Genomic DNA, 12,274 nt, shown 5'->3' with positions numbered 1-12,274 from the left:
GTAGGGCAATCAATGGTCTACAAATGCAGAGGATGTGAATTAGATATATTAAGTTTAACTACATAACAAATAAATATGAACGTTATAATTTAGGTGGTGTGTTTTCCAATAATAAGAAACATTTTTAATTTAATAAATTCAAAATAATTCAATGTTAAATTCAATATTAAATTAATAATGTTGTGAATTGTTTTATTTTGTTCTACATTTTGAATAAATATTTTACATGAATTAAAATTCATATTTATCCTAAAAAAAATATTAACTAAGCATCATTAAACAATAAAAACCTTTTCAAATGTTTCCATATACCTGACCATAGAGATATCTCCACCCGGGTGAATGCGATCTCTCACTATGTGAGAAAAGTAACAAGTAGTAACTTTAGCTTTGTAAATTAGGCTCCAATCTCGGAATTAAGGGGGAGAGACATGTAAGTCTACATTTTTTATGTAAATTTACACTCGTTAATGGTGAATAGCCTAAAGTAGTACATTTAACACAAAGTGTAAGTGTAAACTATATCCCCCAAGAATGCAAGTTATTTGGGGTAAACGGAAGCCTTCTGCATTCACTCTCAGATCACAGCTATTCCCAATATGATGTTTAACACAAAGGTTTTAGTAAGGCAGTTATTGCTCTTTGCCTTTTTGCACACTTAAATTTAGTCTCATGAAATACACAACCAATTTGCCAATTGGTGAACAGATTTGAAAAATAGTTATGAAACCTTGTGTTGGGCTTTAGATTAGATTACTCCAACATAAATTATTGTCTGGCTTAACTTTTAACAAATCAAAGTCTACCACTGAAATGTAAAGTTCATCAATTGAAGCGGAGAGAGGTATTGGTCATATAATAGTCTGCATAAATGTCACTCTAGGCTCCTTTTGTGATAGCGAATGCTTAAGCGCTGTTCCAGTACTCCAATTTTCTAATGGGATGCATCCTCTAACTTGCATGGAGTGTGTGGCTCATCCTTTTGGGGTGGAGAATAATTAACACTTCCCTCGGGTGGGCCTATTCAAGTGGGCATAAATCGATTTAGGAGCCGCATGGGACTACTTAACACCATCCACAGTGGGGCCAAGTGTGCACATGGGTAGAACTCAATGGCTTTGTGTGCATGTGCTTTCCACATCTGTCCTCTGAAGGAAAGGTATGGATTGATAGCAGGGTAGGTTCTGTACAGTACTCAGCTCATCCATATGACAGCCTTAAGGAGCTAATGGAAAGTCAAGAATCCTACTAAGCTCTTCCCACCAGACTCACTGAACCAGCTTGTTTTCTCATTAACCATATTCTATACCAACACTGCTGCCATCCAATAGCACAGGGTTTTAGGACAACCAACTAATAGAATAATACACATTCTTTCTAATGTGCCCTCCAGTTCCTTTGATCACAGGGACACATTCATGAAAGCAAATCGATACATAACTAAAGTATCTGCATAACAACAATTAACATACTATCTTCTAAACTAGGAACTGCCTGCGGTATACCAACTCTAGTGTACGACTAATTGCAACACATATCTAGCACTACAACTCGTCTCTGGGTTCATAGGAATGGCATGCTACCCTTCTGAAAAGTACTTCAATGCTTATGAGGCACTATATAAATCTATAACACAATGTTTACGACATTCTTCCATATGAAAGGCTGCATCTAGAAACACACACACTGAGATTGTGCATGCCCACAGGAGACTGCTGCAGTACAGTAATATAGTGTATGGTACAGTTGGTGTGTGCTTACATAAGAACAAACCAGATGCTGTTTACAAAGGCAGGCCCCCTTGGGTGCACAAACTAATAATGAGTGGAAGATTGAGTGTGGGATCATTTTCATTTCCCAAAGGCTGCTGGACTGATACTAGGCTCTGTGGAAATATTTCAACTATATTAAAAGGAAACGTGAAATTACTAGAACATGGCTAGCCATCTTGCCTGGATTCCAATGAGTCTCTTCTAAGGTCCCAGAGCCTGTTCCCATCGCATCCAGAGCTGTATCAATGGATCTGGGGGTATTTAATACAGAAGGATCTATCTATCTGTATCACCATGGTGATCTTTGGTTCGAGCGAAGAGTATTTTGCCTCTGTAATCAATTTATCTTTCCATGCCTCAAGCTTAACTGTAGTAATTTCTAAAATTGTGATTTCTCCAATGAGCAATATATTATGAATTGCTTAAAAGCTATGAAAGGCTTCCCTTCCCAGACATCTCTCAGTTTGGAGATAGTGATTAACTTCAAGGACGGAAGCGCTCTAGCCATGACACCTGTTGTAGCAATGTCCTGTGCCAAGGCAGGGTCTCACAGACAAAAAGAGTGGGCAATGCAAGGAGAGAGATTGAGCAAGAGATAAGTGAGGTACAGAAATACAGGTAGGTAGAAAGGTAGAGTGGCGAGTTTGGAATAGATAGAGCAAAGAAGAGATAGGCAGAGAGAGGTGAAGATTAAGAAACACAGGAGGAATCAGGAGAAAAGTAGATGGAAGAGAGCAAGAGTGGGGAAACAGAGGGAGAGAGACCTTCTGATTGTTTTAACCGTTTTACCAGGGGCCCACTGGGAGGTGGGTGCCCTGGGCATTCACCCGTTTTGCCCATGCCTTAATATGTCTCTGCTTGCAGGTAGGATAACCCTCCCACTGGACACACCATAGTGCTCAGTGCCCACAAATATGTGAATTCTTTGTGGTCAGGAGTAGGAGTAGGTCTTGTAGTTTTACAGGGCCATGTAGCAAATTTAGTATCCTGTGTCGCTCTTGAAGCACCAGTTCAAATCTGGCACTTGGGTCATCCTGATCCTCAAATATCCAATCGCTATTGTTGCTCAATAAAATAGAGTAATGTCTACTAGTTCCAAGTCACAATAATATAATAACAGTATGTGATAGCTCACCCACCTAAAGGAAGTTTCGATTTGAGGACTGAAAATTCTTGAGAGAGTTTAGGGGGAATGTCATAGGGAAAAATGCATTATACATGGAAGGTGTAAAAGTAGTTATGTTAAATAATGAGCCACTTCATGCTGTTGATAGCGGCAACCTAACCCACGCTCCCTGTATCGTGTTGCTTTCGTTAAAACAGTAGATTATATTTTGGTCTCTGATTTCTTGTTTATCACATGTAATGTGCATACGCAGGTATCTGAAGAGTTAGAAAGCCCATTTGACTTTGGAGTTAGTTGGGCTCTTATTATGACAGCCCATAACAGGGGCTTAAGCATCTTCCCAATTTACCCGAGACCAAAAGTGGCACAATATATTTGCAACATCTGAATTACCATTGTTATTGAACTCTCTGGGTCTTCAATGCATAGGGGCATGTCCTCCACACAGAGGAATAGTCTTCCTCACATCCAATAATCAATTCGAAATCTCTGATATGTACATTCCTTCTAACCCAATCTGCAAGTTTCCCGATCATTAAAGTGAAGATCCCTGCATGATTGATAAAGGTGGGGAAGCTACCTGTTTACCCACACTTGTGCCCTCAAAGCCAAGCAGATGTGAAAAAAGTTTATAAAAACTAGGGGGCTGTTTTTCATGCGGATCAGCAACCTGGAACATGAAAGAACACTAGACTGACTAGAAAGTCATATAAATGTCCACCAGAAGCAGGGTGCACTACCAGGACAGGTAAAAATAAAAAGTATATGTCCTGCCTTTTATTTACACAGCGGCCTGTCCTATGGGCTACCTAGGATTTGCCTTAGGTGCGACATATGTAATAAAAGGGGAGTTTAAGCCTTGGTAAAGAGTTTTAAATTCCAAATCGACAGGGCTGTGAAACTGCGAATACAGGGTCTGAAGTGGCAGGCCTGAGACATGTTTGATGGGCAAATTAAGTTGGTGGCACAATCACTGCTGTAGGCCCACTAGTAGCCTTTAATTTATAGGCCCTAAGGCACATATAGGGCGTCATTACGATGTCAGTCAGAAAGGCTCGAACAGCATTCAGTTTATCAGAATCCATGACGGAACCTGCACTTCCGCCGACTCAGAAACATTTCCGACCAACCCATTATGATGTTAGGTAACCGTTTGGTCCTTCCGACTCGGTTCTGACAGGCATTCGGTGGAACCAATACGGTCAGTGCCGACTAGTACGGCTCTATGGACCGCGTTTCCGGCCGACAGATTACGATGTCAGATTCAGACAGCCTTTCCAACTCGGGTTGTCCGACATGGATCGGCTGTTGAAAACCAACTTAGGTGGCCTGTAGCAGGCCCCCCTTCACCCGGAGGCCTCTGGTTGGAGCCTGTGGGGATACCCATGGACCCCTCTTTGCAACCATGCCCAGTGTGGCAGGCACCATAGGGTGCTCACCACAAGGTGCACGGTTTTCCACAACAACCCCATTTTTCAATGGGAGCCTGTGTTGTCGGTCAGAACACAGGCTCCCATTGAAGTCAATGGGAGTCCGACCGAACAGTGTTCGGAACCTATATAATCGTGGGTCGGACTCCCCGAGTCCGATATGGTTGGAAACCATTCCGACTCCGAGTCAGTAAGAGTGCTTTCCGACCGACATCGCAATGAGGCCCGGCGTGCGATTTGCTAGGGACTTAAAAATTGATCAAATATGACAATTGTGGATACACCAATGTGACCATGTTTTAGGAGAGTGAGCACATTCACCTTAGCACTGGTAAGCAGTTGAAAAGTGCCCCGAGTCCAAAGACCACCAAAACAGAATGGCAAAAAGTGAGGCAAAGCAGGCAAAAGGTTTGGGAGAAGACTATCCCAAGGCTGACAGGTCTAAAAGGTAAACTTCAAAAGCCATCCACTCTAGTAATTGCAGTTTCCTTTTGGATGTTTGATTTACATGTTTGCATTACTTACCCTGTATATTCTGCCACATTGCATTTATCGTGTGGCTACTGCTTCATTTAGGTGCAGATACAGCTCTGATATTTCCCTATATATGCATCCAGCCATTTCATTACACTTCCAACCCCTGAGCTACTCAGCTGCCCTTGTTGAAAAAGAGGTCTAGCAGTAGCTTGGCAGTGGACAGACTGTTGTCCTGATTTTAGGGTGTATCAAAAAATACATTATGTATCTTTGAATGACCCTCTCCTTGCATTCCAGTCTCTGCATGCTTAAAGCCTACTCTAAGTCATGTGCATTTTTTTGCATTAACCTCTATTATTATATTTCTGCAAATTAATACCAGATTGTCTCAGCTCATCTCAAATATCATAACCTGTCCTCCTTTGAAAGCCATACCTTGCACCCTAACAACACCAAATCTCTGCTACCTTGTCTGTTAATTCTACCAAACAGGTGCATGAACTCATATAATAATAATATCAGCATTTATATAGCGCAACAGCTACCTCAAACAGAGGTGTCCTGGTGCTCAGCGGGAAAGCAGTAGAGAGGGATTACCAAGATGCTATCTTTGGCTAAAAAGCCAAGTCTTCAAAGTCTTTCTAAATTCATGTTCAGATTGGATCAGGCGCAAGTTGGTAGGTAGGGAATTCCACAATCTGGGTGTTACCACTGTGAAAGATCTGCCCCTATGCGTGACTTCGCATAGCGAGGTTCACAGAGCAGGCGCTGTGAGTTTGACCTTAATGACCATTTTCGTTGGTAGAGGCATAACTGATGCTTAAGGTAACTAGGACAGCTGCCTTGCAGTGCCCGGAAGGCTATGGTCAGGGCCTAGAACATACCCCCTACTAATTATTTCTATTACAAAGACACTGGAGTAAATACATGGAATGGTCTCCTTTAGAGCACAGACTAATCCCAATAATCAATAATAACCTCCTTCAGAGCACATGACTAATCCCAATAATCAATAATAACAAATACCCATGGCTAACCACTGGATTAACCATTAACTGTGGATTCAGGAGCAGCTTGCTACCCAGCCTAGGGCACGTCAATTCCTCATTAGAGGTAGCAAAGGTATATGCATGTAATTACAACACAATTCAACCATTTGTAGTACCAGAATTAAAACATGGTTATTTATTGTTCTGACATTAGAGCAGTGAACAAACAGGCCTTGTAGCCAATGCTCAGTTCAATGCTGATCCGTCATTTATTTCAGATCTTCGGGTTTTTGATGGAGATTGTGGCATAGCATATTATCATCCACTGCTATTATTTTCTTCTGCCTAACTCAGGTCTCAACAAATATAACAAAGATATGGCACTGGCTTAGGAGATTCAGGGAAGGCTCAATGGATGGTAGGGGGAAATGGCAGAATACCAAGTTTTCGAATTTAAAAAATCTATTAAACAATATGGCAAGATGGTGTAGCAAGTTAAACACTCACCACTGGCCCTGACATCTGTGTGTGATTCTGGAGGTCCTGTAAACCAGGGGAGAGAGTGAGATGTTTCTTCAACAACAAGAACAAGCTAGTTACCATGTCCTACAGCCCACTTCTATTGTGCATTCTGTAGTCTCTCTGGATAGAAACAACCCAATCGTTTTTTTAAAGAACCCAAAACCACCAACCTAGTTGGTGGCATGCTGCATCATCGGGATCCTACCTATGTGGGATCCCGATGATGAAGCATGGTACTGACGTAGCGGAGAGACTCAGTCCCTACATGCTGACATCCTGTTCTCCCAAGGCACAGTTCTGTTCCAAACCGAATCCCTGCAACAATTTTCATTTCCAATAAGGTAAACTCAGCCCTCCATCCTTATATGATCAGACAATTGACAATCATTAATAGTGCAATAATACAGCCATATCCAAATAATGAATCGTTACAATAAAATGAAGAGGTGGAAAGTAAGAGTGAGGTAGGGAATGGAGGGTGTAGACCACTTTGTAAGCACGAGAAAGGATGTCTGAAAGAGGTGGGTTATGGTGATACAGGTTTTCTTGGGTGGTCACCGAACAAATACTCTGTCTCTGCATATAAATTCCACAGGATCAGCTAACATGAGTGTGTTAGTGTTAATGGGCGTACTGAATACACAATGTAAACTTGTAGGTTGATTAACAATCATAAATAGTGAATGCAACACCTTAAGGTATGTGTTCCACTTTGGGGTTCCAAGTGACATCATAGACAATTACACCTTCAACTATCTGACCACATTGAGGGAAAGAACTGCGTCATACAGTAAACTTAGTCTGGTTGCAGGAGGTTTTGGACTGCTAGTTCAGCCTGGACAGTTTCCATTAGAGTAGGATCAAGACTGCTTTCCATACAAATGGGTCAAAACCGAGTTGGCATGATGAGAAAAACGTTGACTGCTGAAATATAAAGTTGCCTATATATATATTAAGATGTATTTTAGGTGAGCACCCTTTTGATTATCATTTGGTCTTCCAAACGAAAAGCAATGTCCCCTTGGTATATGACTGTCTATGTCCCACACTTGTAAATTGGTAAGTGCTCTGTGGAGTAACCAAACGATGAAGCCACGCGGATTGTCACCTTGTGCACTCTCCTCAATGCCCAATACTCAAAGATTATTGTGTTCCATATGATGTTCCATGAACTTCATTTTGACCAGTATCTTGTTGGTTTGCTCTGCCTTTCTTGAGATTTCTTCCAGTGCAAGCATTGCTGAGTCTTCTAGTTTGCTAGTACATTCTCCAACTTCATTTCATGAGGTGTCTATGAAAGACATATCCTTGGAAATCTTGCACACAGCCATGCTCATTTTTCGGTTGTCCAACTGTAGGACAGCTAGGCCTTTGATATATTCTCCATGATGGGTGCTTAATAAGTTTTATATTGTGATTACGGAGGGTTCATTGGATTGTTGCTGTCCTTAGGTGGAGTTTCTGTGCAGCATTTGTCTTTCAGTAAAGGTCATATTTAGGCCTTTATTGGTGTGACTGGCATGTAAAATAGTTGTCTCAGCAGAAGGTGTGAACTGATGTGCTGTATGATCCTGTACATTTCATTAATATTTTCATCTTCTCCATTCTTTCTCCCCGTTGTATCATTAGAAGGTAGTCCCCAAAGTTTGATTCATTTACTCCATTCTCTGCTTCTCAATGAGTTTGTCCCAATACAACTTTTATCAGGATTGTCAAAGCCATCAAGTTCAACTTAAGAGTCTGCAATGGGTAATATATCAGTTTCATCTGAAATATCTGAAAAAAGTTCTAAAATGTTGCCACAGCTTGCCTTGAAAATCTTGCCCAATTAGTTTTAGCACATGCACTGATCTGATTATGTATTTCAGTCCACATGTTCAGTCCAATTTTGTCAGAGTAAGCTGTATTTAATAGTAGCAGTGAGGGGGAATAGAGCTAACAAAGGGGCTTTTGAGGGGCAGAAAGTGAGACTAAGAGAAGACCCTCCCAAAGCCTGGCGCCTCTACTATTTAAGTTTGAAGTATTATCAGTTCTCTTCTCGTTTGCGTTATTAGTTATAGTTACACTCAATCAATCAATCAATCAATCAATCAGGGAATTGTAAGTGCACTACGCACCTGCAAACGTCTCAAGGCTTGGAGGGGGGGGGAGGGAGGGGAGGGTCAGCAGCTCTGTTCAGTCAAAGAGCCAGGTCTTGAAGGCCTTCTTGAAGGCGTTCAGGGAGGGGCGCGTCTGCTGCCAATCAGGAGCTTGTTCCAGGTCTTGGCCTGGATGTAGGAGAAGGCTCTTACCCCTTTTCTGGCTTTGCGGATGAGTGGGGTTTCGGCGAGGGTGAGGTTTGTGGATCTGAGGTTTCTTTTGAGTACGTGGAAGGCGATTCTCTCGTTGAGGAATTGGGGTCCGGTGCTGTGGAGGCATTTGTAGGCATGGTTAAGTGTCTTGAAAGTGATTCTCTTCTCAATGGGGAGCCAGTGGATATTTCGTAGGTGTTGGCTGATGTGCTCGTGTAGGGGGATGCCGAGGACGAGTCTGGTGGTGGTGTTCTGTATCACCTGGAGCTTGCGGAGTAGAGACTTGGTGATGCCGGCGTAAAGGGCGTTTCCGTAGTCCAGTCTGCTGGTTATGAGTACATCGGTGACTGTTTTGCTTGACTCAGGAAGGATTCATTTGAAAGTCTTATAGAGGATATAGAGGGTGTTGAAGAAGCTGGAGGTGAGGGCGTTGACCTGTCAATTCATTGAGAGGGAGGAGTAGAGTAAGATGCCAAGGTTGCTGGTGTGGTCCTTGTGGATTGAAGGGCTGTTGAGGGAGGTGGGCCGCCACGTGTTGTTCATGCTGATGGGGAGGTTCCGTGGATGAGGACTTCTGTCTTATCCGAGTTGAGCTTCAGGCAGCTGTTGCTCATCCAGCATGTGACTTCCTGCATCCCTTCCTGGAAGTTGAGTCGGTGGTGGTGGGGTCCTTAGTGAGGGAGAGGATGAGCTGGGTGTCGACGGCGTAGGATACTATGCTGAGGCTGTACTGTCTAACGATGGCAGCGAGGGGGCATGTAGATGTTGAAGAGGGTTGGGCTGAGTAATGATCCCTGGGGTACTCCGCAGTTGACTGCCTTTGGTTCGGAGATGAAGGGTGGCAGTCTGATTCTTTGGCTTCTGCTGGTGAGGAACGAGCGTGTGCAGTCGAGGGCGGTTCCTTGTATGCCGGCGCCGTGAGTCTGGTGGCGAGTGAGTGGTGTGAGACAGTATTAAATACCGTTGAGAGGTCGAGTAGAATCAGGGCTGTTGTGTGGCCTTGGTCAAGGAGGGTGCAGATGACGTCTGTAGGCGGTCTTGGTGCTGTGGTTGCGGCGGAATCTGGATTGGGAGGGGTCGAGGATGGAGTTGTCTTCGATGAACCTTGTTAGCTGTTAGTTGACGGTCTTCTCTGTGACTTTTGCCGCAAATGGGAGGCGAGATATGGGCCGGTAGTTCGTGAGGTGCATGGGAACTGATGAGGGCTTCTTGGGCAGGGTTCTGACTTCTGCGTGTTTCCAGTTGTCAGGGAAAGTGCCGGTCCTGAAGGTAGTGTTGATTGTACGATGTAGTTCTGGTGCGATGGAAGTGGTGGCTCTGTGGTAGATGTGTGGTGGGCAGGGGTCTGTGGGGGGCCCCCGAGTGGATGCCATTCATTGGTGAGGCGGTCTCTTCGGTCATGACCAGGGTCCAGGAGGAGTTTTTGGGCTGGCTGGCTGGCATTGCCGGAGGAGGGAGCGGTTGCGGAGTCTGGTGTTGATGTTGAAGTTGTTGTAGAGGTTTTTGATTTTCAGATGGATGTGAGCTTGTTGCAGGGGTCCTGGGAGGGTGTGATGTCTGTGGTTTTGCTGGGGGGCTTGGTGAATTCCTGGATGATGCTAAAGAGTTCCTTGGAGTTGCTGGAGTTGGCAAGGATTTTGTGGTGGATGAGGGTTCTTTTGGTGGTTTTGATGTGTTGGTGGTATTCCATCACGGCGTTCTTGTAGTTGGTGTGGTTTTCAGGGGTTTTGCTATTTCTCTAGTTCTTCTTGAAGCGTCTGCAGGTGTGTCTGGCTTCTTGGAGGTCAGCAGTGAACCAGGTGCCTTTCCTGCGGCGCTGTCTGATGGAGTTCCATAGTGTGCAAGCTTGTCTGCGCAGTTGGAGATCCATGTGTAGAGTTCCCTGGCTGCGAGGTTGGCGTCTGTCGCATCGGAAGGAATGTCACTGTTGATGGTAGAGTTGAGCTGCTCCTCTGTGATTCTGCTCCAGTTCCATCACAGTGGGTGCGGGGCAGGTTTGGGTGGCTTGGGTTTATCGACGAGGAAGTGTACTCAGTGGTGGTCCGTCCATGGGGGCTGTGTGGTGTGACTGAAGTGGATGCGGTTTCCTCCTGCGAAGATGGGGTTGAGGGTGTGTCCTGCTTTGTGGGTAGGCATGCTGACAAGTTATTCTACCCAAATTAGCCCATGCCTTAAAACAAACCTGTGTATCTTCTCTATGGCTTTTTTGTACTAAAAAGGTAGCAAGCTGTAAATATTTGTAGAGTATAGGGCTAAGATGTAAATCATAGTTCAGAATAACCATGCCTATTCTGCTAATTCTGGGGGTTTTCTGCTATATACGATGGGCAATAAATGCCATGAACTTTGTCTTCTGCTCACTATGGCAGCACGTTCTGGTCTCCGATGAGTATGTATTCAATGAAGGCGATGGCATGGGGTACGATGAGGTCTGTGATGGTGTTGGCGAAAAGGGCACGGTCGGGGTGTCTGTAGGTAGGGATGCAGCGGAGTGGGGAGTTGGGGCTGGTCGGCGGCGGAGAATACGTTGCTCCAGGTGGAGACGCAAAGGTTTTTTTTGAAAGCGATGGCAAGTCCTCCTCCCAGGCGGATGGGGCGGTCATTGTTCTGGATCTTGTATCCGTCCGGGATGGCGAAAGCGACGTTGAGGGCGGAGGAGGTGTTGGTCCAGGTTTCTGGAAAGAAGGTGACGTCTTATGAAAGGGTGGCCAGGATGTTCCAGATCTCCACAACGTGTCTGTGCATGGAGCGCACGTTTAGGAGGATGCACCTCAGGGCGTCGGCGGTGTTGGCAGCGTGGGTGGTGGTGAAAGTCTGGCAGCAATGACGGCAGGAAAACTGGCCATGGGTTGTGCTTGGTGTGGACTACCGGGGTTGAGTAGGAGGAGGGCCGCTGCTTCTTATCGGTGGATGGTTGCGGACGGGCTCTTGCCTTTGGCGTTGCTTCGGCGCTTGATGAGCGCGTTCGCTGCGCGACCGCCATTAAATAGGGGGAGGGAAGAGCAGCAGGAAAACCAGTGGGGAGGAGGGGCAGCAGGGCAGCAACAAAAACTAAATGAAAAACACTGTTACAACACTGCAAGTCAGCAGTGGCAAGCTGGCACGCCACCGGGACACGAGGACAGCAGCCTCGAACAGCTGCCCGGCACAGAGGAGGAATGGGCGCAAAGGGGTGAGTCAGCGAGCAGAGATGCACGGAGCTGAGTCACTTACCAGGATCTCGGAGTCCCCCTTATTAGCTGAGTTTAAGCATGAGTGAGACAGAATGAGTCAGAATGAGTGAGATTGAGTGAGGAGAGAGGCAGAGTAGGAATGAATGAGATTGGGTGAGACTGAGTTAGAGTGACTGAGAATAGGAAAGGAAAAGTGAATGAGTCAGAGTGAGAATAAGACCAAATGAAATAGAGTGAGTCCGTGTGAATCAGAGTCGGGTTGAGACAGTGAGCTGAGAAGTCAGGCTTGCTCATTGGAATTTAGGGCAAAGGTCATGCCTGACCACTTTTAGAAGTCATCAGCCATCACTGCCTTTGATGTCCCTGTTTGTGAAGAAGTGAGGGGTCCATCATCATATTTTGATTAACAGACTGAATTGACCGAAGTATATGCTTATCTATTAATTCAGAACTTTTAGAAAACATAAATGTTCTTCGCTGTAGAGATGTAAGAC

The 12,274-nt window shown here is 44.8% G+C and overlaps 1 protein-coding gene across 2 annotated transcripts in view; it reads right to left on the bottom strand.

Annotated features, from left to right (window-relative positions):
* The window catches only part of LOC147707959 (amine sulfotransferase-like), a 323,007-nt gene that overhangs the window by 217,830 nt on the left and 92,903 nt on the right, over positions 1-12,274 (bottom strand). The gene's annotated exons all lie outside the window — the stretch shown is intronic.

This window comes from Lissotriton vulgaris, chromosome 6, assembly GCF_964263255.1.
Source record: "Lissotriton vulgaris chromosome 6, aLisVul1.2, whole genome shotgun sequence".
Classification (NCBI taxonomy): Eukaryota; Metazoa; Chordata; class Amphibia; order Caudata; family Salamandridae; genus Lissotriton; species Lissotriton vulgaris.
This window is presented reverse-complemented; position numbering and strand designations above follow the sequence as displayed.